Source organism: Schistocerca piceifrons, chromosome 6 (genome assembly GCF_021461385.2).
Source record: "Schistocerca piceifrons isolate TAMUIC-IGC-003096 chromosome 6, iqSchPice1.1, whole genome shotgun sequence".
NCBI lineage: Eukaryota > Metazoa > Arthropoda > Insecta > Orthoptera > Acrididae > Schistocerca > Schistocerca piceifrons.
The window spans coordinates 573,949,831-573,963,008 of NC_060143.1; the positions used below are offsets into that span (position 1 = coordinate 573,949,831).

Genomic DNA, 13,178 nt, shown 5'->3' on the forward strand with positions numbered 1-13,178 from the left:
TGATGTAGTCAGCTTGAAGTTTTATGGCAGTTTGGCAGTTCAACATATACAATTAAATCCGGGTATATGCACTTTCCCTATTAACTGCAGTTTTGTTGTGATATCTCAGATTTTCTCAAAGTGATTGATTAAGGGTGTGTTTCCACGTACACAACTGTGTTGTTGTTTCCATTTTTGCGCAATATGGTAACAATCGACCCAGTTGCCTTCTTCATTAGATGTGATTTTTGCTGTTACATGTGCTCATTGCCTGGACCCCAACCAGACTGAACTATGCCTGGACTCCAACCAGACTGAACTACTGTTGCTCCTACGCCACTACTTACAGCCAAGTTTGACTACTGATATCCATTATGAACTATGACCTTCGATGCTCTTGTTTTTCAGAACCTGTACTGATGTTCCAAAAGACACTTATTCTCCTTGTGTTTCCTAGCTCTAGTGCATATGATGATTGGTGATATCCTAATAAACTAAGTGCCGAACCCTACGTCTTTTTTAAGTTGAAACCTCCATCCTTGTTTATTAGGTTTCCTGACCTCTTTTATTTTTATAGACTCCTTATTTATGCTGTCCTAGAAACTAGGCATTTGCATCATCACACTAATAGCCTTACTTTTTAAATTTTCTACCTTACCTGTCTGATGAAGGGATCTAATATTCCACACTCCAGTCTGCAGAATGCCTGTTTTGTTCCTCCTGGTGACAACATCTTCTTGAGCAGTCCCTGCCCGGAAATCTGAATGGGGGACTATTTTACCTCCATAGTATTTTACCCAAGGGGATGTCACCACCATTTAACCATATAGGTTGAAGTTAGACATAACGGGAATTAGTGAAGTTCGGTGGTAGGAAGAATAGGTCTTCTGGTCAGGTGAATACAGGGTTATAAGTACAAAATCAAACAGGGGTAATACAGGAGTAAGTTTAATAATGAATAAGAAAATAGGGATGCAGATAAGCTACTACGAACAGCATTGTGAACAAATTATTGTAACCATGACAGACGCAAAGCCCACATCCACCACCGCAGAACTAGTTTAAATGCTAACTACCTCTGCAGATGATGAAGCGAGTGAAGGAGTATATGACAAGATAAAAGAAATTATTCAGATAGTGCATGCTGGCCTCTTGTCACAGCAAGGTCATCCAAGAAGTGTTGTCACCAAAACTATCACTGTACTTAGTGTGTGCAGTGAAATGTTGTGTGTGTGAGGTGCTGCAAGTGCACCTCAGCATAGTCTGCCTGTGACTTGAGATACTTTCCTGTAGCCATGGTGCATACAGGTGCCAAGCGAGTGTTGGTCCAGCTGGCGTTTCCCCCAAAGCCCTCGGCTGTTTTTTGTTCGCTAGTGTCGTTGCCGCTTACAGACGCACATGTAAGAGTACGAGGATGTGAACACATAGCTGAGACCACCAGGTGAGATATTTCATGTAGTTCATAAGTTGCACACTAAAAAGCAAATCAACAAAAATATGTATTTTCATATCCCCTTTACCATTCCACCAATTCCACAAGACAAAAAAATTCAAGAAATATACTAGGCGGCTCCAGAAACTGAGTTCCGTTTGGTAATAAAACCAAAATGAGAACATATACAAAAAATTCGGTGAGGTGGCTTGTGTGTCTCAGTGATACAGATAGCCATACTGTGGTGCAACCACGAGGGAGGGGTATCTGTTGAGAGGTCAAATAAACATGTGATTCCTGAAGAGGGGCAGCAGCCTCTTCAGTAGTTGCAGGGGCAATTGTCTGGATGATTGACTGATCGGGCCTTATAACATCAACTCAAACTGCCTTGCTGTGCTGTGCTGATACAGTCAATAACTGAAACCAAGGGGAAACTGCAACCATGATTTTTCCCAAGAGTATGCAGCTATACAGCATGATTAAATGATGATGGCATCCTGCTGGGTAAAATATTCCACAGGTAAAACAGTCCCCCCATTTGGATCTCTGGCAGGGACTACTCACGAGGATGATGTTATCAGGAGAAATCACAAAACCGGCATTCTATAGATCCCTTAATTGGGCACAAGGTTAGAATATATCAGAGAGTTGAATGTTAGATCCTTTAATTGTGCAAAAGGTTAGAACATTTAAAAAGGGTAATGTGTAGACTGACGTTAAATATAGTGAGAATTACAGAAGTTCTGTGGCAGGAGGAACAGGCTTTATGGTCAGGTGAATACAGGGTTATAAATACAAAGTCAAGCAGGGGTAATGGAGGGATGGGACTAATAACGAATAAGAAAACAGGTCAGTTCTGAGTCGAGTGAAAGGACTGAAATAGAGACTTTGAAAGTTATGTGACAAGCTAGGCTGCGGCTTCCTGGACTTGCACCATAGCGCTGAGAACTGTTGGGTCCCCCTAAATAGGTCAGGTCTGCAGTGCAAATCAGAGGCTGCTATTCAGGTAGCTGACTGTGCGTGGCTTGCACACATGGGTTTTTTAGATCAGGCAACTCTCCATCCAATTCAGATAACAATAACCCTAGGAAAAAAAAAGAGGTTCAAATGGCTCTGAGCACTATGGGATGTAACATTTGAGGTCATCAGCCACTAGACTTAGAACTACTTAAACCTAACTAACCTAAGGACATCACACACATTCATGCCCGAGGCAGGATTCGGACCTGCGACCGTAGGAGCACCGCGGTTTCGGACTGAAGTCCCTAGAACCACTCGGGCACAACGACCGGCCCTAGGACACCCAGAAGCATCAGTGTAAGATCGAAAGAAGCACCTCCCACAGGTGAGAGTATTAAAATCCTAATGATAAACTGCCAAAGCATCTGCAAAAGAGTGCTAGAGTTTGAAGCGTTCATGAAAAGCAGAGAAACTAACACAACACTAGGTCCAGAAAGCTGGTTGAAATCTGAAATTGATAGCAGTGAGATTTTGGGGGAAAATTTAAATGTGCATTGAAAGGATAGGCAAATGGGAAATGGAGATAGTATAATTGTCGCAGTAGACAATGAACTAAAATCCACCAAGATAGAAATTGAAGCTGCATTTGAGATTATTTAGGCAAGACTCACTATCAGAGGTAGGCATAAAATGATAATCTTCTATCGCCCACCAGACTCATCACCTGATGTAACCATAAACTTCAGTTCACTTGTACATAGTTCCCCAATAATACTGTAATCATCAGTGGAGACTTTAATCAACCAACAATTAATTGGGAAAATTACGGTTTTGTTAGTAAGTATAAAGTTGATTAAGAAGACTATCATGGGTTTGGAATCTATTACAACTGTAAAATTCAAACAAGGTAAATGTCTTAATTCAGTGTTTAGCTATACTTCGGGCCATCACATCCAATCCTTGTACTGCTGATCCCCACAAAAAACAACTTCGGAGCACACCACTGGTCACTCAGTATCGTCCTGGTCTGGAATGTATCAATCAGCTACTTCAACAAGGCGATAATTTCATAAAATCATGTCCTAAAATGATATAAATTCAGTCTGAGATTTTGCTCACCACACCTAGAATAGCTTTACATCGCCCTCCCAATCTCCACAATATTCTTGTCAGACCCTATGCTTCTTCTGCAACCATGTCCCTAACCTATGACTCTATCACTGTGACAGTCTCCGCTGCAAGACTTGCCCTGTGCACCCTCCTACCACCACAAAAATCAACTCTGCAACTGGCAAAATATATACTACGGAAGGGAGAGCCTGTGAAACGAAATGTTATACACTAGCTGTTATGTAAACACTGTTCGACCTTTTACATCAGCATGACTACCACCAAATTATCAGTCAGGATGAAAGGGCATAAGGAGAGCGTGTATACTGGCAGCATGCAATATCCTGTTGCAGAGCATGCTCTACAACATGACAATCGTTACCTCAGTGCCTGTTTCACTACATGCGCCATCTGGGTTCTTCCCCCCAGACACCAGTTTCTGAGGACTCCACAGGTGGGAACTAGCACTACATGTCCTTGGCTCTTGCTAACCACCTGGCCTTAATTTACGTTAATTTCTTCCATCACAGCATTTCTTCACAGTAATTATTCTTTTCTTCACTTCATTTTAGTTTTGTATATCCTTCATTTTCTTACCCGTCTATTTTTCACCGCCCCCTCCCACTTCTGTTATGTACAATCCACTCAGATTTTCATTATTATTAACTTGTGCATGATGCTTAAGTGGCAACCTCTGTCTTGCATATTATCCTGTGTTCCACCTTTAGGCTCTCAGGTTTTCAAATCTCATTCAATGCAGTCCCCAACACTCATTCTTTCCTTCTCATCCCATTTGGTAAGTCTCCCCCGACTCTCGGTTCTGATTGACTTTCCTGAAATCTACTCTTTTTCCTAGACCTCTCCAGTCCTTATTCTTCACCCCTCTTCCTCCCCCATCAACCCTTCTTCCCGAAGGACTTCCCTTCTCATCCTATCCGGTAATTCTCCCCTGACCCGCAGTTTTGGGTGACTTTCCTGAAATATAGCCATCATACTATCAATAATAGATTATTTTCATTGTTATAAAAAAACTAATGAGACAAAACTTCTGGTCATTACTTACCTTCAGGAGGTGAAATGTGTAGTACTGCCAGTAGATGCACATAAGAGAGAGACATTACCTAGCTCTTTCGGGACCAACAGTTTCTTTATCAAGGAAGAGGAAGGGATATTTTGGGGACGGTTAAAAAGGAAGGGCAGGGATGAGAGAGAGTAACCTTAAGTGGATAAGGGCAGAAAATGTTGTTTTATTTATTTATTTATTTACTTATTGTGTTAAATCCTGAAGAGGGGCAGCAGCCTTTTCAGTAGTTGCAGGGGCAACAGTCTGGATGATTGACTGATCTGGCCCTGTAACACTAATTAAAACGGCCTTGCTGTTTTGGTACTGTGAACGCCTGAAAGCAAGGGGAAACTACAGCCGTAATTTTTCCCGAGGGCATGCAGCTATACTGTATGATTAAATGATGACGGCGTCCTCTTGGGTAAAATATTCCCGAGGTAAAATAGTCCCCCATTCGGATCTCCGGGCGGGGACTACTCAAGAGGACATCATTATCAGGACAAAGATAACTGGCATTCTACGGATCGGATCGTGAAATGTCAGATCCCTTAATCGGGCAGGTAGGTTAGAAAATTTAAAAAGGGAAATGGATAGGTTAAAGTTAGATATAGTGGGAATTAGTGAAGTTCGGTGGCAAGAGGAACAGGACCTTTGGTCAGGTGAATACAGGGTTATGAATACAAAATCAAATAGGGGTAATGCAGGAGTAGGTTTAATAATGAATAAAAAAACAGGAGTGCGGGTAAGCTACTACAAACAGCATAGTGAACGCATTATTGTGGCCAAGATAGACACGAAGCCCACGCCTATTACAGTAGTCCAAGTTTATATGCCAACTAGCTCTGCAGATGATGAAGAAGTTGATGAAATGTATGATGAGATAAAATAACTGATGATGGTCAAAGTAGAGAGGATATAAAATGTAGACTGGCAATGGCAAGGAAAGCGTTTCTGAAGAAGAGAAATTTGTTAAAATCGAGTATTGATTTAAGTGTCAGGAAGTCGTTTCTGAAAGTATTTGTATGGAGTGTAGCAATGTATGGAAGTGGAACATGGACAATAAATAGTTTAGACAAGAAGAGAATAGAAGCTTTCGAAATGTGGTGCTACAGAAGAATGCTCAAGATTAGATGGGTAGATCACATAACTAATGAGGAGGTATTGAATAGAATTGGGGAGAAGAGGAGTTTGTGGCACAACTTGACTAGAAGAAGGGATTGGTTGGTAGGACATGTTCTGAGGCATCAAGGGATCACCAATTTAGTACAGGAGGGCAGCGTGGAGGGTAAAAATCGTAGAGGGAGACCAAGAGATGAATACACTAAGCAGGTTCAGAAAGATGTAGGTTGCAGTAGGTACTGGGAGATGAAGAAGCTTGCACTGGATAGAGTAGTATGGAGAGCTGCATCATCCAGTCTCAGGACTGAAGACCACAACAACATCCTCATCACCCATTAGTCACGACTATCCAGGATCTTCTTGCTGACCTGCATGAAGCTGGATGGTGGGTAGTCGTTGTTTGGACCACTGGACATGTTGGTATCTTGGGGAATGAACATGCCATCTGCTTGGCAAAGTTGGCAACCAGGATGCCGATTTGGAAATGGGGCTTCCAGAACTGGACCTTCGGTCAACTCTATGTTATCAATTGTTAACTTGGAATGGTATGCCCTAGACTCCCCAAGCAAACTGAAGACAAGAAAGGAGCCCACAACTACATGGCAGTCTTCCCTTCTCACTTCTTTCAGGGAGTTCATTCTCCTTTGTGAGCTACGCATTGGCCACTCTTGGCTGACCCACAGCCACTTTCTCCATTGTCAGGACCCACCTTACTGCTGATGTTGTGCCCACCTGATGGTGGCCCACATCCTGATAGACTGCCCAAATTTGGTTGTTGTGTGGCAATATCTTAACCTGCCTCACACACTACCTCTGGTGCATTTGACCAGCAAAGGGGGTTTCTACTTGTCTCTGTGATGTGGGGCACTGCCTGAGGGGTTGGAGGGGCACCCCTCACCTACTCTGGCCCAGGGATCCCACAGTGGCTCTCACTTGGTGGTCTGGCCTGGCCTGTTCTCTTACCACCTTTTTTTCTCCTTGTTCTTTTATGTTTGCCATTTTCAATATTTTATCTTTCCTAAACTTTTATCATCCTGTCTGTGTTGCTCGTTTTCTTAGGGTAACAGACAATGAGCAATGAGGTGGTGCCCTTCGGATGTAGGGGGTATGTCTCCCACCTCACACTGTGCTCCGGGAACGTCCAACTGCATTCTCGCCAGAGCGGCTTGCCCACCTTACACCCTCTCACATGCTCTTACTACTCCTTGGTTTTATCTGTTTCTTATTATAGTTGCACAAAGTCGTACTTCCCAGGATTTGCTTTTTGTGGCCTTCTTCTTACGGTTATTCCTGGTTCAGTACATATAGGATAGAGGGACTGATGACCTTGGTCCCTTTAACTCCAAAAACCAACCAACCAACAAAACCAACTAGTACTGAATGCAGGATGGAAGACAAAGAGCAAAATGAGTATTACTGTTGTCAAAAGCAGGTACCATGGGTGAATGGAAATGAGACACACAGTCCACATTGATGACTATTGTCCACTACTTTCAGTGCTATGCAGATACAAAGCTAATTGGGGCAAGAAACCAAATGAAATGCAATAACTCTGTAACAAGCCATCTGAGACCAGGAGTTCCTTATGTCAATGTACTAAGATTGCACCCATGCAAAACCTCTGAAAGTATGTTGGTAGAGTTCTCGTTCATTCTATATGAGACCAGCAACTGTTTTGATTCACAATATAAAAATCATCTTTTAAATATGTTTTATGTAATATTGGCTTCAGCTAATTTTGTTGGCAAACTTTCTGGGCATGGATAGGATAGCAATCAGCATTTGACTAAGCATTGATTGTTTCTATAAATAGTCATAAATGTTTCCAGACACTTTACATTTTTCAATGATAGTCATTGACGTTCCCATTTGACTGTTTGAAATAACACCTAGTTCCTGAAGCCGTGAACGGTTGGCCTGAATGATATCTCTAACAGCAAATGGTAGGTTGTGAGTTCTACAAAATTTTTTCACTGCCAATGGTTTCGTAGATGTCTGGACAGTAAAATTTTTTTCGCAGCGTTGTGCTTCTTCAAAGGTTTGTTTTTATGTAGAACAGAGAGAACGAGATAAATAAAAGGCAGTGCTTGGGACACTCATTTTACATGTAGACCATAGTTTTGAAATCAGTGCTGTGAAGATGTGTAAGATGTTAATGTTAACGGTGTTAAGTGAATATATAACTAAGAATATTAGTTCATGTTAGACCTTTATGTACTTTGCTGTAAGTGACAATTCTCCAAAGATAGGAACTAACTTGTGGCAATAAGACATGACCCATCACTGAGCCTCTTGCAGCAGCGATGAGACAAGGTGTGGGTGATTCATGGTAACTCTGGTGTCCTGGTTGAACCCGAATGATTGATGGAAATGGTGAGAGCCAACATTAGTTTCCACTGTGCTTATTGGACTGTCTGTCCAGCTGATGTGACCATGTGGAGAAATGCCCCTTCACCATGCCATGTTGCTACACGAGGCTTACATGTAGCTTGTTGACATACAGCTGCCAAGTGTTTGGGTGTGCAATGTGTCAGACTGTGAGCAGCAATGTGCCAGTTGCTGTTCCTTGTGTGATGTTGCTGTGATCCTGGCATGACTGGTCATTTGCCAACATACACGATGCGTACTTCAGCATGGAAGTGGAAGTACATTTTTCATCCACACATTTAGTATTAAAAAAAGGTTTACTCAGTGCTAAGGAGGAATAATTGTAATCGTCACATTTAAAACTTTCACAAGAAGCTAGCAAGCCAGACAAAAATGAACTCTGGTGAGGCTTACAGATCTAAAATCATGATGATGGTTATGAGTCTGAATCTTGGGTAAAATCAGATGTGACTAGTTGCTTCAGCCATGGACTTCCCTGTATGGACTAGGTGGACAATCACATCAGAATCAGTGATTCCCCTGTGACAAATGAAATTGCTCTTTGTGTGAGGCCCTTTAAATCGGCAGTCCATGCTGCATAAGACTGTGCATGTTGTTTATGACACTGGTTAAACTTTATCCTAGCTGCTACAAGATGGATCTTATGACTGCAGTATTTGCTTAACAGAGCACATAGTTCATTGAAACACCAATAATTTATCTTTCATAGTGGTAGCAATTTCTCCACCACTTCAGACAATTTGCTTCCAGAAGACACAAGTAAAGCGCTCTGCTGCTTATCAGAAATGATATATTTAAGACTATGTAGTTCAAAATGTCAGAGATATACCTCCTAGCTTTCTAACACCTCATTGAAACAGTGAATGGTGTGTGTGTGTGTGTGGGGGGGGGGGGGGGGGGGGGTGCATAGCTGTAACCACTGACTGATGATGTTGCTGCTGACATGTTGTTTGCTGTTGCCACTGTTGTTCCTGTTGCAGTTTTAAGTTTTGATTGTTCCTGGTACTGTTGCCATTGTCACTGCTACAGTGGTAGCCGTTACCGCAGTTCAAGAAACTTTGGATTCATTAATAGTATTGGCACTGAATGTGATGCATCATTAAGATTAGATAGGATAAGTCCTTGTCACAACTTTTCTGTTCACTCCCATCATGGAAGTGTAAATTGTAAATAGAACAAGAGCCAGTGTCAGATGTGCACTGAATGTGTCCCACTAGAAAAACAAGACGGTCCAAAAACAAAGCACTGTCATTGTAGGTGTTGCAATATGAAGTGGTGTCCCATGACATTTCTGAGGGAAAAGCCAGGGCACATTTTAAGGCTCTTCAAAGTATGGAGGATAGTTGCGTGAATGAAATACAAAAACATATATCCTTTGTAAAAATAGTGCAGTGATGGGACATGTCTCTTTGGACAGAGTCAAGTGGGATAAGGCACTACCTGTGTGCACAGCCTGAGTGGTGAGTGAGGTCTACACTTGCTGATGGAGTGCACTATTCCATGCTGCTGCCAGCTGAAGATGCTTTGGAGGGGCCACCGTATAGGATATGCAAGCAGACCACCCCAAGAATGTCAATAATAGTAGGGACATGAAAGAGACTGGTTGATTTTGAGTGAAGGTCCAGATTAAAAGTTGTTGTCACTTGGTTGTGAATTGAAATTCTGTAAGTTTATGGAAGAAAGTACAGTGTTTAATGCAAAGTTGCTGAGGAAAATAATTTACATAGCACTTTCTTTCAGAAAATGTTACTATGAACATGCAGTCAGTGTAGAAATGAGACTACTTACAAAACACTCATTCAACCACCCTAGAATGTTGCTCAAGCAGTGAGGCCTATACAAAATAGGAGTAAAAGGCAATGTTGAACATTTACAAAAAAAGGATACAAGACTGGTTGGATGACTGGCTTAAGTCTCTACTTTTCAGTCCCATCTGTGGCAGACATGTTCTAGGGCAGTTGTAGCTTTTTGAAGATCCGATACACAACCTGACTAGCTGCTAACTGAGCCAGGACCTTTGGAAAAGGTACAGTTCCTCTTGAAGATGTCCTCCACAGAAGGGTCAAGACATTGGATTTCAACAAATAAGTGTCAAAAATCAAAACTAGCAGTGTGTTGAAGATAGACACAAATTATCATGTGGAAATTCACTCATAACATTAGGAGAATCTGCCTTGAGAGAGTAATATAGGAATGTATTAAAACTTGCTATATATATGGCTTCTGCAGACACTGGGAAGACAAGATTAGACTAATTACAGCATGCATAGAGGCCTTTAAAAATTGATTCTTCTCACTCTACGTAGGTAAACTGAAGAGTAAGAAATCCTAAAACTGAGCACGGCAAGAAGTCAAATTAGAACTGAACAGCAAGTCCAGCTCGTAATTATTATTACATTGTTAACATATTGTACATTCAGCCAGCTAAAGAGAAAGCGGTATTACACATGGTGTCAAGTATGATGAAGCAGAGCAGCGCAAGGGAACTACATAAATGCCACAATGATGATAGACTAAACTCTTAATACAGCACAGAACAAGGGCTGGGGCTATCTGCTGGTTGACTTATATCTTGTTTAGTGGCACTGTGAAATTTGTGACGGGATTGAGAATTTCTTGCATGTTATCTTGGATGGAATGTCATCAACGGAAGTAAAAGTAACATTGGGCATGCCCCTGGGCACCGTCAGGGATCCTTGCTGTTCATATTGTAGCTAATGACCTGGCAGACCAGATGAAGTGCAAATATCCAGTCAGCTCTGGATATGGTATGAAAATTGTGCAAAGATTGTCAACTTCCCTTGAATGTACAGAAATACAAATTTATACAATTTACAAAAATCAGTTAGTGGCATTGGAATTGATCAGCTTTTACAGATACGTGGATGTAACAGTTTATAAGAATATGAAATAGAAAACTCATATAGGCTCAGTAGTAGGTAAAGCAGGTGGTGTACTTCAGTGCAGTGGCAGGATATCAGGAACATGCAGTCAGTGTAGAAATGAGACTACTTACAAAACACTCATTCAACCACCCTAGAATGTTGCTCAAGCAGTGAGGCCTATACAAAATAGGAGTAAAAGGCAATGTTGAACATTTACAAACAAAGGATACAAGACTGGTTGGATGACTGGCTTAAGTCTCTACTTTTCAGTCCCATCTGTGGCAGACATGTTCTAGGGCAGTTGTAGCTTTTTGAAGATCCGATACACAACCTGACTAGCTGCTAACTGAGCCAGGACCTTTGGAAAAGGTACAGTTCCTCTTGAAGATGTCCTCCACAGAAGGGTCAAGACATTGGATTTCAACAAATAAGTGTCAAAAATCAAAACTAGCAGTGTGTTGAAGATAGACACAAATTATCATGTGGAAATTCACTCATAACATTAGGAGAATCTGCCTTGAGAGAGTAATATAGGAATGTATTACAACTTGCTATATATATGGCTTCTGCAGACACTGGGAAGACAAGATTAGACTAATTACAGCATGCATAGAGGCCTTTAAAAATTGATTCTTCTCACTCTACGTAGGTAAATTGAAGAGTAAGAAATCCTAAAACTGGTACCATGGGAAGTACTCTCTACCTCACACTTCATTAGTGATTTACAGAGAATAGATGTAAATGAACAAACTTTTTTTCTGTAATGAGCATAACAAATCAAGAAACTTGGAGCAGCTTGGCCTCTAACAATTTGGAATCAATTTTGTACATGGCTGTGACAAAAATCAAGCCAAGTATTAAAGTTACTGTAAAATAAGTGGAGTGCCACATTTCAGATTAAATTCTGTAAATGGTGGTTCTGTAAAAATAGACCAAGTTCCTTTCCACTTTGTGCCAGAAACAGGCTGTGATGTTCCCAACAGCCAAGAACATAACCCTACTCCAAGGCCAGGAATGAAATATTGCAATCTGATGCTGAATGACTGTGAGTGAGCTGTAATTTAATTGTTTCCTGTATTTACAAGAAGCTTCTTATGAGCCACTGAGTGTTTATGAATGGTGTTGTTCAAGATTAGATCAAGTACACAGTTAGTTCTCTAGATCCTCTGTGAGGAGAGCCTGGAGAGTGTGGGACATGTCAGAACGTAAGACATATTTACAAAAGATGTGATATGCTGAAGTTCCTTCCAGGGATTCTGTTGATCACTGAATAGTGTTGTGTTAGTTCCTAGTTTTTATCTCACTGTGAGTCTTCCAAGATCTGGGTGAAGCCAAGTGTGCCGCATATCAAAAAGAAACGCGGATGGGTACATTTTTGTGCAGCGAGTAGAGGTGAAGGTGGCATCCCCTGGTAGCATTTGTAACACCACCCAAAGGAAGACAGTGATCCCTGGAGAGAGCTTGGTTCACTGTGGCACTTTGGACATTGTAACCAAGTGTCATCAAAACAAAAACAGATTGTATTACTACAATGAATCTATCCAAAATCAGGTATTAAATGGCATTCATGTTACATGACAGAGGCCAAGTTAAAAGTGTATCATGTGTCTCCACAAAAAAAACGTTAATTTCGGTAGTAAAAGGAAAATGTGTGCCATTTGTAAGAATGAAATACTGAAGCTGAATGAACGTATATCCAGTCTACAGTTTACAATCGATGCTCAAAAGATGGAAATAAGTAAACTACAATCTGAAAAACGTGAGACGCTAATGAAGAAAGAAGACTTGGTCTCGGGAAAGTGAAAGATAATTACTGAAGGAAGTTGTACTCAGAAGCTAAAAGATCTGAAAGACAGTGAAAATTTAGTGCAAAAACCTCTTTTGAAGTGCTTTCCGCTGTGGATTCAGTGAACACGTCGGAAAGGGTTGAAAAGTTGAAAAAGAAAGTCGGCAAACCGTTGCTCGTTGTAAGTAGGTCAAACAGTGAAAATACTGCACCAGGAGATATTCTAAAAACTCCGAAAATAAGTGCGCACACCTACATTACCACAGACTTCAATGCAACAAAGGAAACTACTTTAAAAATGTATCTCCTACGAAACTACAAACTGATGAACATTTAAAATATGTGTGGCAAAAAAACAACACTATTCAGGTGAGAAGAAGAACCTTAAATCCTGCGGTTAGAAAAAAGTGTGAAAAACAAAACAATCTGTGTGTTAGGTGATAGTCACAGCCGAGA

The 13,178-nt window shown here is 41.1% G+C and overlaps 1 protein-coding gene across 1 annotated transcript in view; it reads right to left on the reverse strand.

Annotated features, from left to right (window-relative positions):
• LOC124802876 (cGMP-dependent 3',5'-cyclic phosphodiesterase-like) overlaps nucleotides 1–13,178 on the reverse strand; it is a 267,877-nt gene that overhangs the window by 213,395 nt on the left and 41,304 nt on the right. The window lies entirely within an intron of this gene.